The following is a 9327-nucleotide window of genomic DNA, read 5'->3' as shown; positions in this document are numbered from 1 at the left end:
CAAGTAGCAAAAAAAAAAAAAAAGCTATCTGACTGAAAAATGTTATGGACATGGTACAGGTCTCTCATGGGCACTCTGTGTAAGGGAGCAGCTAAATGCAGGTATGTCCCATCTCACCAGTGACAGCCTGTAGAACAGAATGCAGCTCTCAGGCAGTCCCAGACTGTGGGTGGGCCACACTGCCCTCTGGAAGTGTCAGAATCTCTCCCTGGGTGACAAATGGAGCAGAGCCCAGCACTGAGCTGTTCTTTGAAATATCTGACTTTGTGTTAGTTGAACTTGGAAAAACTGTGGCACAGTTCCTATTCCAGCTCACAAAGTACATTGACTTTCAGGCAGCAGACTCTTGACTTCTAAACAAGACTTCACTAACAACTGCTGAGGGCTCAATCTGTCTTTCATTGGTAGCGGCAGACAGATTCTCTTTGGCTTGCTGCCCCAAACACTAAGAGAACTACTGAGGATGTGAGATATATCCTGCTACACTGACTTCAGTCTAGGTGCTAAGCCAATCTCATGATCAGTTTCTCAGCCTTTAGAATTCCACTGAAGCATCTGAATTTCAGTACTGCCTCTGCTAGAAGCACAGCTCTGGCACCTGGTTTGCCTCTTCTTGGTTTGCTTAGCTTCTCACTACAGCATTTGAAATTCCCAGTGGATGAAGACAGTGGATGGAGGAGTAGATAAGTTGGAGGGGGCAGTTCAGAGCAGATAAAGGGAATTCAGGTTGACACATCACAATAGAAGACAGAGACCCAGTAAAAAGACAGAGAAACTTTACTGAAGAACTGGCATTCAGCTGACAGAGCTATCCCATGAGATGGCCAATTATGATTTATCTTTTGAGTCTTTTTGTTCAGTCACCACCAGGCCTGCAATATCAAAGGACAACTCCTTCTCCATAAAATAATGTGAAAAACTGGTGAAAGACATGACCCACCACGGGAAACTCATCGAGCCTTGTAGACATGCACAGTCACCTGGGATCTGGATATATTTGTGCATGAAGGCTCTTTGTTCTTGGTTCTAGTTTGATTTCTGGCTTTCCAGCTACTCAACTTCTTGTTACTCTCCTCGGGAGCTCAGTATGAATGTGCTTGATGGACTTGCATCTCAGGCACAATTTCAGCTTATCCCAGAAGATGGCATGCACACTGGGGTGCTGTCGGCATGGGTGAAGAGGAAGAATGAGATTTCCCAACACCATCAACAACCAAACCAGTGCACTCTGCTTGATGCCATGGTGTTGCCTCAGCACCTGGTGCTGCCCGCAGTCTCTGTGCCAAGTTCAGCAGTGCTCTCCATGCACCTGAGCACACACAGGGCAGCACCGCACCACTGGATCTCAGCAAGAGCTGCTGCCACAACGAATGAGGACCATGATGGGGCTAACAGAGGGGACATCTGTTTTGCCTTTGCAAGCAGCTCAGAAACATCTGCAGCGTTCCAGCCAAAGGAGAGGAGAGACAACCCAGAGGACAATGTGGGCTATGTCTGTGGTTAGAGCGCTGTCTGGAGCAGAGAGGAGACCCATGTTCATGCTCCAACACCGATTTGCTGTGCAATTGTGATCAAAGTCACTTTGCTGGTCTGTGCCTTTGCTATTCCAATTGTAATAATTCTGATATTACAGAGCAGCAAGAAGGCTCGCTCAGGCAATGTACAAGGCATTTGGGTGCCTGTCGACTGTGGGGCTGCACTGGGCAGGAGTCCCCCACACCTCTCCCTCTGCCCAAAACCCCCTAGCTGCATCCCCACACCTTCCCCCGCACTGCTCCTTGGTCACACCCCACACCCTTTGTTTTTAAAGAGATTTGCTAGAAGACTCTCCTACTGTACATATATATATATATATATATATATATATATATATATATGTATGTATAATGTCTGGTATTGTATTTCTATTTTCCCCTGAGGAAAGAAGCCAACAGAAGTAGAAACAACAAATAATGTGTGGGAGAGGTTTTTTTCCTTCTTTATTTTTTTTCTGTTTTTGTGTACCTCTGTTCAAAGCCTTTTTCTGCGCGGCTCCAGAATTATTGCAACTGCAATTCCATTCTCTCTGATCTTTCTTCTATTATAGCTGTATTGACTTAATTTGGGGTAATGAGGTGTTTGTGTTGAACCCCTCGATATTTTCATATTTGCATCCTAAAAGCCCTTCTTCTCTTTTGCCATGCTTACTGTACTCACATCATTTTTTACTTTCTGCTCTTGTTCTTTCTTTTTTCTTTCTTCTTTTTACTTTCTTTTGTCTTTTCCATTTTCCTCTTCATTTTATTCTTCTTCTTTTGTCTTCTTGCTTCACCTCTCCTTTATTTTCTTCACTATCTCCTTCCTTTCTTCCTCTTCCATTCTTTGTCTTCATTTTCCTCTCATTTTTTCCCTCCTTTTATCTGCCACTCTTCCCTTCTTCTCCTTTATTTCTTTTTATTTTCCTGGCCAAATAAAAATAAATAAATAATAATTTTAAAAAGCTACAGGAGAATTAAGCAAAACATCTGTAGCAATTAAGATGTCTCTGGGAAACACTAGCTGCAAAGCATGTTGCTTTGTGAAGTACTCTCATCAGACTTCTTGGCACAGAGCCACCTATTTATTTGGGAAAGGGGTATAAAAAAAAAAAAAACATTAAATGGGGAGACTTCTTGATTATTGCTGTCTGTACGTAGCAAATTCATCTTGTTTGTCCCAGGTTCCCACATGCTTTAAAATCATTATGGCATGTGGTTTCCAACCACAGAGGAGAGAGATTGCTGAGGAAAAATACTCCATCTGTGCAAAACCGAGCAGGGAAGCATTATCTTCTTTCCTGTGGAAGAGGGCTGTGCCCGGGACTATGTGGTCAGCAGGACAGGACCTTCCAGATTGGGGCACAATAGCAAGATCAGACAATGGAAGAACAGCTCCACGTGCCCATTACCTACCCAGCTCAGGGCTCCCCTGATCAGGAGGGGGCTTCTTCCCTATGTAGGTGCTGAAGTTAGATATATCTTGGCTCCTCCATGTGCTGCTATTGGACATAAACCACAGACCAGGCACTTGTGCTTTTCCTAAGCAAAAGTAAAAGACACCTTGTTTTGAGCACGCTTTTCTCAGAGATGAGCAATGAGGTCTTGTGTTAGTCACACAAAGTGAAATTTCATCTTAAAAGTTCCCCAGTTCCCCAGAGGGGATAGTAACAGACCCACCCCTCCCACAGAGCTCACAAGTGAGCAGTGAGCAGTGATCCCACTGAGCAGTGTTTGAGAGGTTTTCACTTTGAAAAGTGGCGGCAGCGTCTTCAATTTTTACAAGAGAAAGCTGTTTTATGAATACCAAGGCATTATGTGCTCCATCTCACCATGAGTATTTCATACGCACATGGGGAACTGAGGAGAACACAGAAAACTGGTTTCAGAGCAGTCAGAAATATCTCAAACCACAGCACAGACACACTTGAGCCAAAGATCTGCTGCCCTGTTTTCTACAGACTGCATATGCTTTCACATTCTCAGCTAGAGGAAAAGAAAAATGTACTCTGCTATGTAATGAAAGGACAGGTTTTGCATTTTTCCAGCCCTCTTTTCTCCTTTCTCCTGCAGCAGAACTTGAACCACGGGGTTGGTTTTCAACAGAACTTGTCCTCCTCAGGTCCTTCCACGCCGCAGAGCCGCAGCGCATTTTGCAGGCAGTTCCGTGTTCGGGAGCTTTTAAGGGTTTCTAATCCTGGAAGGCCGTCTGACATCACTCCGCTTCTTGTCTGCTGATGTTTCATACAAGCCTCACATTTCCTCAGTGTTTTTCGAAGCCACCAATTACCGCAGCAATCTTGTGTTTATGTTCTGGTTTTCTGCTTTTTTTTTTCTCTCCCCTGATGCTTTCCTGGCATGCAGCCTGACAGGCTGCTCTCTCTTAGATGTGCCTTGTGCCAAGGGTTAAGCTGGACCAGTTTGTTACAAAAGAAGAAGGAAAAAAAAGAAAAAAAAAAAGTGGGAGGGAGGAGGGTTTTTTCCTAATTTTCTTCATTGACTTCAGGCACCATGTGATCAGGAAGCCTGGCTGCTTTCCATTTCCCTTCCCGACTAAAGGGAAACATTGTGTAGCTGTTGCCCTGCCACCGGTGGGACGGCCCCGGCCACGTTACGTAGGAGGATAAAAATAACTGGGATATTTAAGGCCGGCTGTGGAATCCCAGCGCAGGCAGAGCGAGCCTGGTCAGCTGCCGAGCGCACCGGCCCAGCCCGAGCTGTGCGCTGCGCATGATGCAACAGCACATACATGCCTGGCAGCAGTGCGGAGACAGCTGGGCCCCGGGGACAGCTCAAAGGAAAAATAGAAAATGCTAAAAGGACGAAGAACTAGCGAGCATCCTGCCCCTCTGAGCACACTGATCCTAGCCCTGTAGGTATTATTTTCTAAAGGGCAGCAGTTCTCTGTGGTATGTCACACATTTTCTGGCCATGAGGGCTCTGCGCCTGGTCCAGGGCTTTGCCAGGGACAGCACTGGGGAATGATGGTTGGCCCTGAGAAGGAGCAATGAGTACACAGCGCATTCCTTCACGGTCTCATCAGGCTCTCCTCTCCAAATCACAAGCGTGGCTGAGCACAATGCACGTCTTGTTTGCTGATTAAAAATAATTAAGTTAAAAGAGCATCCAGCCCACAAGGCTTGAGTAGAAACAACAGCCTCTTATATCTTGTTCCTCTGGGAGTCACAATTGTCAGAAAATCATGAAGGTGTTTTCCTCCCTTTCTGATGCTCATCTCCATCCCTGAATCTTTCAGAGAGCAATGCGAGGCAGTGTCTGCCACAGCTACAGGGAGAGGAGAGACCATCCTGTCCCAGGTAGGGACAGCAGCACTGTTCTTACAGCTGGCCTCACACACAGAGCAGCTCCTTTGTCTACGGAGAGCTAGGACAGTGCAGATGAGGAGAAGAGGAGGACACTGTGGGTTATTTTAGCTCAGTTCTTCCTACATTTTGGAGGGGAATCTCCTTGCCATGGCAGCTTATGTTACTAGTCTCTGCTCCTTCAGCCATGGTGTCCAGAGGGATGAGGGACAGTTCTCCCTCAGTGCCACTCTGCACTGGGGCAAAGCAAGGGGCACAGTTGTGGCCACATAGCTCTCATTTCCCTTTTTGGGAGCCGACTGCTTATGGAACTTCCTATCAAAACTCAAGGCTCTGCAGCTCCTTCCCAAAATGACGAGTCTTAATAATGGACACAGATTTCTCCTGCAAAGCTCTGTTAAATATTATCTGGGGACTAAATGACACTCTTTGGTTTATTTCAGGCCTGCCCCTTCCAGAATCTGCAGGATTCCATGCAACACGAACAACAAGAGAAGCTGTGACAACTGCTGAGCACAGAGTTACCCTTCATTTATTGAATATGTAATGATGGGTATTTTTTTCAAGGAATGGAGAAAAGAAAAAGAGCATTTGTGTGGGACTATGCCTGCCTCAACTTTCCATTTATTTTTGTAAGTGCTTATGATCTTACTGTTATATTTTCTAAGTTTCTTCTTTCAGTTTGACAGAAGAACTGAAACAAGCCAGAAAAACTGACTAGTGAGAGGAATGGCTCAAACCTCAAAAGTCATCCTCACCAGCAGCCCTCACATAAATACTTCCACAATCATTAATATTTAACAACAGGATATTTGAGAACCCCTCAGATCAAATGCACTTTGATCTTGTAAACCCTTTATTACACAGAGAAATATTATCCCCACTTTATATAAATATGGAGCTGCACAGGTGGAAGAGCAAAGGCCTGATGCCCATTTATGGGCTTAAAGTCCCTCCAGTTTCACTGGGAAATAATTTTGCACATCTAGGCATAAGTGGCAGAGCTGGCCTGACACCTGTCCTGCTGCATGTCAACCTGTTCCCTGGCATTGGAGGAGCATCTCATGAGTCACTGTCACATGTCTAAGCATAAATCTGCTGGATGGAAGCTGATTCCTTACCTCTTTCCTTGCTGATTTGCCTAGAGAGGAGAAGTAAGCGCAGCTCCAGCTCTTTCTGCCCCAGTAGAAGACCTGTTCTTCAGCAGGGAAAAGCCATGGAAGCTCAATGGATAATCCAACCAGCTGAGAGCAGACACCTGGATTTATCAATGCCTGCTATGGCACTCACACCATAACCTCTTGAAGCAAGTCCCGTATTTTCTGGAATCTGGCTAAACTTACAGCTTCCTCCAGACTGGAGTGCCACCAAGTCTTCAAGAGCTGATGAGAGAAAGCAGGACCCCAGCCATGCTGCTCCCAGTCACTTTGGGCACTGGTGATGGGAGCAAAGGTCAGAAGAACCCACACTAGCTTGGCCTCCCTGTCAGGAGAAGCAAGGCTGGCCACCTAAAATCAACACGTTCATCTACCAGGACCACCCCTGCCCCATGTCTTCTGGTGAATATTTCTTCAGTGGGTTGATGTATTATCCACCTCAGGCCCCCTTCCTTTCTTGCTGCCACTGGGATGATGGGAGCTATCAAGTGCAACATGTAGACCTACACCCTGCAACATCAGCCCCAAGACTATGATGAGCACATCTGTGGGAGGACCTGCCTTCTCCTCCATCATCTCCTCCCGTTTAGGAATGCTGAAACCTCCACTGGAGAGGGAGGAATATACAAATCACTTTCTGTCAGATTCAGCAGATGGCAGCTACCAAAGCCCTCTGGCACCACAGTCCTACCAGGTGACAGTGAACTGCATAGGGAAATCAGACTTTGGACAAACCTAGCCCTTGCACCACAGCACATGTCCATCAGCTGTGTTTGAATGACCCATTCACCATCACATCAGCACGTGGAGCCATTTGGCATTAAGCAATTTTGTCCTAGAGTTCCACAGCCATGCTTAGAAGATGGCAGGCAGGGATGTAGCTTCAGTTGCTGTCATGCAGCCAAATCTCCTCTGAAGCAAACAACCCAGCAAGTTTCACATGCTCTGGAGTTTTGGAACAAAAGTTTCACACAAACGTAATTGTCCCCAGATTCCTAACACTAGTAAGTAATTATAATTCCTTAAAAGGAGCTATTTCTTATCAACCACTTCACACTGATACGTTTTCCAATGGGTGCTCATAATACACCTTTAGAAAATGAACAAGAACTCTACACCTTCAACATATAAGCCATTTCTCTTTTCCTTTCCATGTAGCTTGCCATATTATCATAATTAAATTTCAAGGCTCACGTCTGCAGTTGTTTTCCTTTACTGGTCTTTCTTCTCATCCAGTAGATGTACAGCTGAGAACAAACCAAAGTCACCCATCCTCAGGTTAACGGACTCTTTTCTCCGAGCAGGTGTCCAGACCTGCTGCTGAAAGAGAAAAGTACATGTTGTTAGATGACAGCATAATTGAGCCCTAGTCTCCTACAGTAAGTTAACAATAGCTCAAGTGTCTCCAAATAGGTCATGGCATCTCCAGCTCAGAGCCAACGGACTTCTCTACAGCTAAATAATCCATGTAGCCTTGTAGATAATCCTTGGCCATAATATTATACTTTGGTGATTTGTTTTTGGTCATGATTTCATAAGTCCCCAGGCTGCAGGCTGTAAATTTCCCTCTCAGACCCTTTCTCTCCAGATGCATACCAGTACAAGGGTTTCATGTCACCTAGGCCTCGTAACGCCGCAGCCAGCCATGATCATTTGGAGTCAAGGCCTGTACAGCTCTGCAGGCAGCAGCAGGGAGAGGGAGCGCACTTTGCTACGTAGCATGGAGATCTCTCATCCCCTTTCCAACAGGAGTTACACCTGGAAGAGGTCAAGGCTTGCTCTTCCCTGCTGACAACACTATGGTTTCTCTCTTCATCTGCAAAGCAGCACATGGGCTCTTCAGCATCTGACCTACAGAGCAATATATGCACTTCAACATGAGGTAGAGCTGCTGCACTTAACGTCCTATAATGCTTTCCAGGCGAAGGTAGGCTGAAAACACTCCTAACCATTACAGAGCTTCCCGTAAGAGGTGGGAAGCGGGCAGAGGAAACTTCCAATTCCTGCATACCCATACCTGATAAGGAACTGCATTCCACAACCACAAATAAAACAAAGGTACTGCCTTCAGCTGATTACAATTACTGGAGCTCCACTGAATTGAGCAGAGCCAGAATAATTTATGCCAGATGAGCATCTGCCCTCAACATATGTTGCATTATGGTTCATCAAGATGGTCTTAGTTTGCTTTGGGGGAGGAGTGGCAGGGGAGTTAGATTTGCTCCTGTCTAGGAACAATGGGCTGCAAAATCCCCGAGAGTGAGGAGGTGAGGAGGGAATTAAAGGCATTTTGTTATTAGACCTTATTTCCAATGATTGGTGTGGGAAGGAGCAGACTGTGTGGGAAACAGGCTTCCCTACACCCATTTTGGCAGATTTGATTGGCCCCTGACCAGACGTTTATTAAAACAGACTCATAAGCTGTGGTCTCACTAAAGAACAATACAAAAGCAAGCTAATGTTAATGCCTTCAATCTGTTCCTGCAGAGATTTCCGCCTCCCCATCTCCCTGATTATTAGAGAAGAAGGGAAAAAAAGGGAAAGAAAAAAAAAAAGAAAAACGAGATTGCATTTTCAGCTTCAGCTGAGATGTGTTGTAGCCTCCTGGAGTTTTTGTAATTAGAACAAAGGGTCCTCAGGACAGCAACTGTAATCATTCTTGAGTGCTCACCCAGTTTAACTGAGCCCAGGTTAGGCATCCAAACTAAGCACTGACAAATGAAGCACTGACAGAAAGAACATGAGACCTAAGTAAAATACTCCAAGGAAGGAGTATAAGGGCTTTCAAAAGAATATATCTGATACTTAAAAATAAATAAAATAATTAATGAACTCAGACCATTTGCCTCCACAAGCCACTAGAAAAGCTGTGCTACAAACACTTGTCAAGCGGAAATCTGGGTTGGTCTTCACTTAGTCTGCTGGAACTTAACTAATGGGAGCTTGGAAGAGAGGAAATAAATATTTTGGCAAGTGAAAACCCCAAGCAGGATATGCAAGAGAGCTTCGGGATGCTGATAATGAGTGAGAGGGTGTCTCAATCCACTGCTTTTGGGTTATGAGGAATGAGTCCCCAGCCCACTGCCAGAATGGGCCCACTTTCTACTAACACCTGAACCCGTCCCAGAATCCATCTCCATTGTGGTCAATCACCTCTGTTTTTCTCTGCCCTAAAACTTATTTCACTGGAACAAAGATAGTACTGCATACTTTCAGAAGATTCCTCCATCACTTCCCAGCTCCAGTGACAGCAATGAGCTTCTCATGAACAGTGTGCAAGCGATCAAGACTATGAAGGACTGCAGCCTACCTACATTTTGTTACAGGCTTTTC

General features: G+C 45.4%; 1 long non-coding RNA gene across 1 annotated transcript; it reads right to left on the bottom strand.

Moving 5' to 3' along the window:
- Nucleotides 1-2050: 2050 nt before the first annotated feature.
- LOC149912754 (uncharacterized) lies at nucleotides 2051-8055 on the bottom strand. The gene is made up of 4 exons (XR_016461700.1): nucleotides 7591-8055; nucleotides 7189-7314; nucleotides 2931-3056; nucleotides 2051-2441 (listed from the first exon to the last, which is right to left on the bottom strand). It is a non-coding gene; the product is annotated as an uncharacterized LOC149912754 (long non-coding RNA).
- Between the last annotated feature and the right edge of the window lie 1272 nt (nucleotides 8056-9327).

Source organism: Phasianus colchicus, chromosome Z (genome assembly GCF_987193195.1).
Source record: "Phasianus colchicus chromosome Z, bPhaCol1.hap1.1, whole genome shotgun sequence".
Taxonomy (NCBI): Eukaryota; Metazoa; Chordata; class Aves; order Galliformes; family Phasianidae; genus Phasianus; species Phasianus colchicus.
This window is presented reverse-complemented; position numbering and strand designations above follow the sequence as displayed.